Genomic DNA, 7,423 nt, shown 5'->3' with positions numbered 1-7,423 from the left:
ATTACCTAAAAGAAATTGACTTTAGTTAAGAATAGTTTGTTCGACATAAACAGATATTGGATAATCTGAAAATTGATGCATCATATATAAAAGAAGATTCTTCTATGGGTTATGCCTCTTTACTGTTCTCGGTGGATCATGAGACTTTCATGCTTATATCTGCGGGTTCAGAGTGGGCTACTTCATCTTTTCATGCGGAAACAAAATCCTTCATAAAGGTAGCCACTTGGTTAAAGGGGAACATTTTGTCAAGTGTTTCCCTTAGTTACCGACTACAAATTTTTCGCAGACAACATCAATAAGGTAAGTACAGAAGCCCCTTGGACATCGGAAAACACTTTACAAGAAGTCAAGACAATCATGCGAGAATTACCCCAAGCTCAGGTGAAATACATAAATAAAAAACATAACTCTGTTACGGACCAAAGGAAGCAAGAGTAAAAAATCTAAGGAAGCGAGAATAAAAAGTCTTCAACATAAGTCTACACATTTGCAGCACAAAATTCAAAAATATAATATTTACTTCAATGCAGTTGATAAAAATGAAATTGTAAATTTATTGTACTATATTTGCTAGTTAATTTAATTTAATCTTTCCATCAACAAAAAAAAAACTGGTGTGTTGATGGTGGCTTTTAGTTCAGGGCTAAAATTGTAAAACCCTGCATTTAATAGGCCGTCACTGTGCAAAGAGACAGATCCATGTAAAAGTGATGAGTGTTCAAGCTTTTCACTGACACATTCATTGATCAACTCAATATTTTCTTATGAAATTTACCCAGAATGGTGCATGTAGCAACAATCCCAGATATTCTGTAAATTTTGGCACCTTGCCTATATTCACTTAATATAAGTTTCTTTGAATGCTTTTTGTGATATGTTCCCCGGTTGAACCCTTAATGTTGATATTGCATGACAATTTGTGTTCACTCGCAGCAGAGTAGCACGAATTTCCATGTTTCAAGGATAAGGTCTTTGCATAAGGTATTTAATCAGAAAGCATGATGCTCTCTGGAAATGAACTTAAAAGAACTCTGCGTCAACACATAAAATTCAATCAATTACCCTGACTAATTTGCAAAAGTTAGGGTTTTGCGCCTTGGGTAGTATATCAGACCTTGCTTGTCGAAATTAAGCCTAGGAAAACTAGGTGATTAATCTTCCATGGATTAGTAGGTGCAAAATGATTCCCAGAATCAGAAAACAAGGATCCGCATGATAGGAGGAGCAGCAAAGAGAGGCATGGCCATGCCTTAAGCCAGCCGGCGCCATTTGCCATCAGCCACGCCCCATCCTAAACCGGCCCTATTTCCCTCGACCAATCATGTCGCCTTAAACTCGCCACACTCACATAAGTTGTGGTTGTTCCCATGCTTGCCGGCCCCATTTCTTATCGACCAATCAGGTCGCTCTAAAGCTGCCACACTCACACCAGAAGTGTATCCACACCCATGCTTGGCCGACCCTCTTTTCTGACCAATCAGGTTGCTCTAAACTTTCCAAAGTGTTAAAAAGGGGAAACTGCGCCAGATGGTCACGAAGCCAATTGGCTTTCCAAAAACCGCGCCAACATGCCAAACGTGCCATGTTGCGCCAATGAGATGAGCGGCTTGCTAACATGCCACTTTGTGGCAACATGCCATAAATAGCGCCCTGCGTGCTAACCTACCTCATGTTCGTGGCCAACACCGTGATCAGCTTAAATTAGGGTTTTCTAGTCAGAAGCACGACTCTACACTAACCAAAGACCTAATTTCCAGTCGTGGCACAAATTATGCCACTTCGACCCCACAACATGCCACATGCCGTGTGGGTCCCAGGAAGCCCTAGGAATGGCGCCATATCATAGCCACCCACGACAATCCTTACTCCTGTGGCTGTTTCCACACCATAGCCTTGTTATAGCTCCTTTGGCACAGGTATGGCACCGTTTGCACAAAAAGTGTCGTCATGCCGCGTCCGCATGCCACACACACTAATTAGGGTTTCAACATGCCAAACCCTAATTTAGGAAAAGTTGTTATGCCAAACAAGCCAAGTAACGTTCCCCAGAGCATTGAGATTGATGTGGTAACAAGGCCAATGTCTCCACGCCACATTTCAGGTCTAACACCAATGGGCCAAAATCTAGCGGCCATGGCTACACCAGGCGCTACTTGCATTATTGTGCCACTGGCATGCGCCAGCTATGTCAGCCACACCACCGTGCCGCAACGCACGTGCTAATTAAGGTTTCGATACGCCAAACCCTAGTTTAGCTAAAGTCGCAATGTCAACTAGGTTAAGTGATTCTCCTAAGGCCTTAAGTTTAACTTAGCAACAGGGCCAATGTTGCCAGAGCAATATTTGGGTCTAACACCAATATGCCAAAACAGATGCCACGGCTACGCCACTGGCATGCCTTTATGCTATGGCTACGCTAGACGCCACTATGCCAATGGCGCCACTTTGCTATACAATAATATATGACCATAATCAACGACTACCCTTCCTCATGAGATGCAATCTCAGCCATCCAAGTTCGCCACCAAACTGACGGACTTGTGGCACGTTTTAGGCGACCAGCCAAGACGTGCCTAATAACATCACATGCTACACGTTTTCCACGAAAACACTCGAGACATCAAACATGTCACAAACTGGGGGATACTCATCAGTGTATTGGTCTGGAGGTTTACAGCGTGCAGCCCGCAATACGCCCGTTATAAGAAAGTGTCATGAAGCGGGACAATTAGTGGCGGCAAGAAGTAACGGGTGTAAACGGATCCACTGATAGACGCATTTATGTGTCTATTTTGATCTCAATTGTATATATTGATAGTGCTCGATTTTGTATTAATTTGGTTATTTTATGTTTTTGTAGGTGTTTTTGGAGAAATAAACATGTGTGGAAAAATCGGCTCAAAAAGTTGCGCGGAGAATCCCGGAGGACAGTTGCTAAACAGACCCCAGAATTGGCTAAGGAACACCTAGGATATGTATAGCCCAAATTTATCCTCAGCACCCAAATTTGTCCACAACACCCATTTCCAGGCAGCTTCTAAAGGGAGACCAGCCACAGATAAGGGGGAGGTCACTTTCTTCCCAAATTCAAATAAAAAATTTTGGCGGGAAAATATTCATCACGTCTGCATGATTTTTGGGTGATGATTTGATCGAGTTCCCGAGCGATTCAATGGCTGAAATTGATTTGGTTTACTCCCTAGGCCTAAACAGGCCTGGTGAAGTCTTTTGTTTGAACCCAAATTGGCTAGAATAGCCGGAAAAAGAAATAGAAGTCAAGTTATACACGGTTTGCTGTTGGAGCTATTTTTGGGAGTTCTAGGGATATTAAAAGAGGTATATCCTTCCCAAAGATACATATATATCTAAGGAAGAGGTTGAGATAAGTTTGAAAGCTCAGAAACGCGTGAAACAATTTTGGGAAGAAATTATTGCCGTGACTTGCACGGAAGGAAAACAGAGAATTAATCGGGTTATAGAGGGTTTGGATGTGTATAAAAGGCGTGCTCGAGTCCCAAATAATGGGAGGCAAGTTTAGGAGAAGTTAGGGGAAGTTTAGAACATGAAAGAGATCAACAGGAGGAGTTGCAGGAAATCGAGTTCTGCTGGTGTAGAAGGAAGAACACGAAGAACATTAGACTCCTCGGGACAGTCTTTTATTCTACAACATACGCCTTCTGTCGTTTCCTGTAACAGTTTATTGCAACAGTTCTCTGTAACAGTCAGTTTGTAACGTCCATAAACCGTTGCAAACTGTCTGCTTAACTAGTTTTCTCTTGTTTTTCACCCTTTTGAGCTATGAAAACCTATTTTGAGTATGTGAATAATATGAGGAGCTAAACCCCTTAGCCGAGGCGACGGAGGAAGCCATTGTTCCATTAAAAGTGGTATATTTCTATTTTAATTAATTCTTGCAATTTCTTTTATGATTATTTGCATGGAACTAATATTGGAAAATTGATTTTTATTGAATGATTGTGATCCGTTTTGATGGAGCATTCTTAGTTTAAGACTTTTGATGTTTCATGCTTGATGTATACAATTGTTACTTCAAAAATTTACTAGAGGCAATATATTAGAATCACTTTAAACGCAAAGAATTGCATGAATATTGATTAGATTAAATCACTTAATTGGTCAATGGTGGAATCCTGAGTCTCGGTGCTTTTTATAATCTTGATAACAACAACTTCTTAAGTTTTCTATTCAGTTTGAATCTAAAATCGAATCTTCACAAGTCTGAGTGAACGACAACTTTACTACCACTTGAAATACTACATCAATTTTTGGCGCCGCCGACGCGGATTTGTGTTTAGGTTAGGGTTTTAGATTTATTATAGGTTTTATTTTTGTTTTTAGTTTTATTCTTCTTGTTCTATTTTACGTTTTTGGGTATTTGTCTATTTATTGCAGGTTTTGAATCAAAAAGAAATTGGAGACTAAAGACATTGGGGATTGAAACAAGAGACAAAGCGAAAAGAACTGAAAAGAAGATAATTTTATTTTTGTTTAATTTTTAGGATTTTGTTTATTTCTTCCTTTTTTAGAAAAAACTGTATTAGGGTTTATTTTTAATTTTTGTAAATTTTCTTTTCTTTTTGGACACTTTGGATTTTAAACTTTGGGACATTATTTTAAACCCTACGGAAGGGTAGTTTAAATATAAACTATGTGCAGAGAAGGACGACGATTACGATATTTCCTCGGCCCCTCGGGTTCGTACATGACATAGGAGTCGTGGCCCGAGTCGACTACAACTGATTCATCCCCCGTCTGGAACGGGAGGTAAGATTCTAAACACCCGCGAATCTCCTGTCAGCGGGTTTACTGTATTCCTTCGGTTGCATATATGCCGAGGACTTGAAAACGACTTCTTTAATTTCCTAGTAAATGGCAAGGACTGTCCATACAAGATAAGGGTTCGAATTTCATCACCGTTCTCTTCTTGCCCGCCTTAGGAAAACGAAACCAAACGCAAACCTAAGCTTAAAATTTTGACTAGAACGAGACCTATAGGGTAATGAGCTTAATAGAAAAGTCGTTCGAAAAACATTGGTTACTCTTTTGAGCATACTTCGAAGTTCATGATGGTTTCTGTGAGTTGAATGCGTGACTGCGCCGCCTTGTAATACCGGTGAGGCCTTGGGTATCAAAGCTCCATCGAGCTTCCCTCGCCTCTATTCAACTTACTTTGACTCGGATTGATTCTAGAGGGGTTTGCTCATATTGTAACGAGTTCCTTTTTGAAAGAATATAAGCTGGTCTAGAAACAATCTAAGTGGAGCCATCATGCTTTTTGTTTGCTAGAAATCAATAGTTTTGATTTGGTTGAGTCAGCCTTGCTTTGTGATTGAATAGAATCCCCTTCCTTATTCTTTTGCATGCCTGAACGTAAAAGAGACGCCCTTGGTATATTTTAAAAAGAGAAACCTAGTAGTTCTAAGCGTCTCGATTACCTCAATTTAGAAAGCCCGATTCTTGAAGATTCCGTTTTTGAACGTCTGTTTGAGGAGAAAATCCCTGATATTCCAATAGTGCCAGAAATGGCAACTTTGAAAGCTTTGTTGAACCCTACTAGGACTACTCGTCCCTCGTGTATCAGGTTATCTGAAACTGAAGCAAATTATGAACTTAAGCCTGGAACCGTACAGTTGCTCCCAATATTTTTAGGGAAAGAAAATGAAAACCCCTATTTCCATGTTAGGGACTTTGAGGAAATTTGTAGTACCCTAAAAATTAGAAACCTTGATGATGATGCTTTGAAACTCAGGTTATTCCCCTTTTCCTTGAAAGATAAAGCCAAATCGTGGCTATATAGTTTGGCTTCCGGATCAATTGAAACATATGAAAAACTTACATCTGCATTTTTGAACAAGTTTTTCCCTAGGCACAAAACATCGTCTATTAGGACGCAAATCTGCACATTTTCTCAACAGGAGGGAGAATCCTTGTAAAGGTATTTGGAAAGGTTCAATGATCTATTAGACCAATGTCCTCATCATGGTTTAGAAAAGGTTAGGTTAGTTCAGATCCTTTATGAGGGTTTAGATTATCTCACTACAACCACAGTAGAATCTTTGTGTACAAGTGGGTTTGAAAACCAAACAGTTGATGATGCGAAGACATATTTGCATGAAATCGCCGAAAAGACCCAACAATGGGAAAGTAATAGGGGACCCCAGAAAACAATTCTTCTAAGCAGAGGATTGTACAGATTGACCTCTCGAATCAAAAGTACTCCCGTGCAGTGCATTGTTTAGGATTTAGATTCGTTTCTCATCCACACACCCAAAATTACCAAAATCAGTAGAAACAGTTTTCACCCACAAACAATTGGCGACCACAAAAGGAGATTAATCTCTCGATTGCAATATCAATTTTCAATTTTCAATTTTTAATTTCATTTTTTCAATTCCTATTTCAAGATGGTAGAGCTTAGATCTGGATCAATAACAAGCCCAGATGCCACCAGCGCTGAGAACGTCCTTGGTATCAACGTCCCTTCCAGTGGCATCAATTTACCACGTCTCAGCATGACCAACACCACCAGAGGCGCAGGAAACGTTCCCTCAGGAGTTACACCTCCGATCACCAGATCCAGAGCTGCCACCGCTCCACCATCGGGACGAGAAACTGGAGGAACCAGAGGAAGCCAACCTCCTATTACCATTGTTGATTTGATGGAAAGACAGGAAGTTCTTTCTAAGGCTCGGACAGACATGGCGTCAACTCAGAAGAAGGTGCTCACTTTCCTCAAGACGCTAACGGAGCGGCTACCGCAGGAACCACGCCAACCAGAGCCAATGAGGAGCACTTTTAATTCTCCCGGCGTCAGTACCTCAACAGGACGCACCTTTATAAATGAAGAGGCTCGTTTTGCTCGTGAACGTCCGTTGGAGAGGAATCAACAATCCAATTTCATCAAAGTGAGGATAAGGAATGACTTCTCCAAAATTGAGGCAAAGAAAATCAGCAATTCTCCCGAGTTCACAGAGACCCTCTTCCCGTCAGGAGCTGCAATGATTTTTAGGGACTCCGTCCACAAAATCGAAAGCAGCTGTTTCCAGCCAGGGAAGCCGTTCCCAAACCCCAACCCCTCCTGGAAAACACGATTGATATATAAAATCGGGGACTCCTAACCACTTCTCACTCGTAGAATGTCGAGTTTGACAGCATGCTGATTGACGCTGCCTCCGACTTCAACATTGTAACCGTCAAGATTCTGAGAGTTGGAAAGGAAAATCAAACAGAAGAAACGTATTCTTTCCCATGAGGAGAAAACACGACTTGCCAACGAGCACAATTTGAGCCCCTTCAACATTCCCTCCAAGAGCCCCTTCAACGTTCGCTCCAGAAACCGTTTCAACGTTCGCTACACCAGACGCTTCAATGTTCGCTTCAGAAGTCGTTTCAACGTTCG

The 7,423-nt window shown here is 41.1% G+C and overlaps 1 pseudogene; it reads right to left on the bottom strand.

Annotated features, from left to right (window-relative positions):
* Nucleotides 1–5,910: 5,910 nt before the first annotated feature.
* On the bottom strand, nucleotides 5,911–6,010 carry LOC113300747 (annotated as a pseudogene).
* Nucleotides 6,011–7,423: the final 1,413 nt, after the last annotated feature.

The sequence above is a fragment of the Papaver somniferum genome, chromosome 7 (genome assembly GCF_003573695.1).
Source record: "Papaver somniferum cultivar HN1 chromosome 7, ASM357369v1, whole genome shotgun sequence".
NCBI classification, from domain to species: domain Eukaryota; kingdom Viridiplantae; phylum Streptophyta; class Magnoliopsida; order Ranunculales; family Papaveraceae; genus Papaver; species Papaver somniferum.
This window is presented reverse-complemented; position numbering and strand designations above follow the sequence as displayed.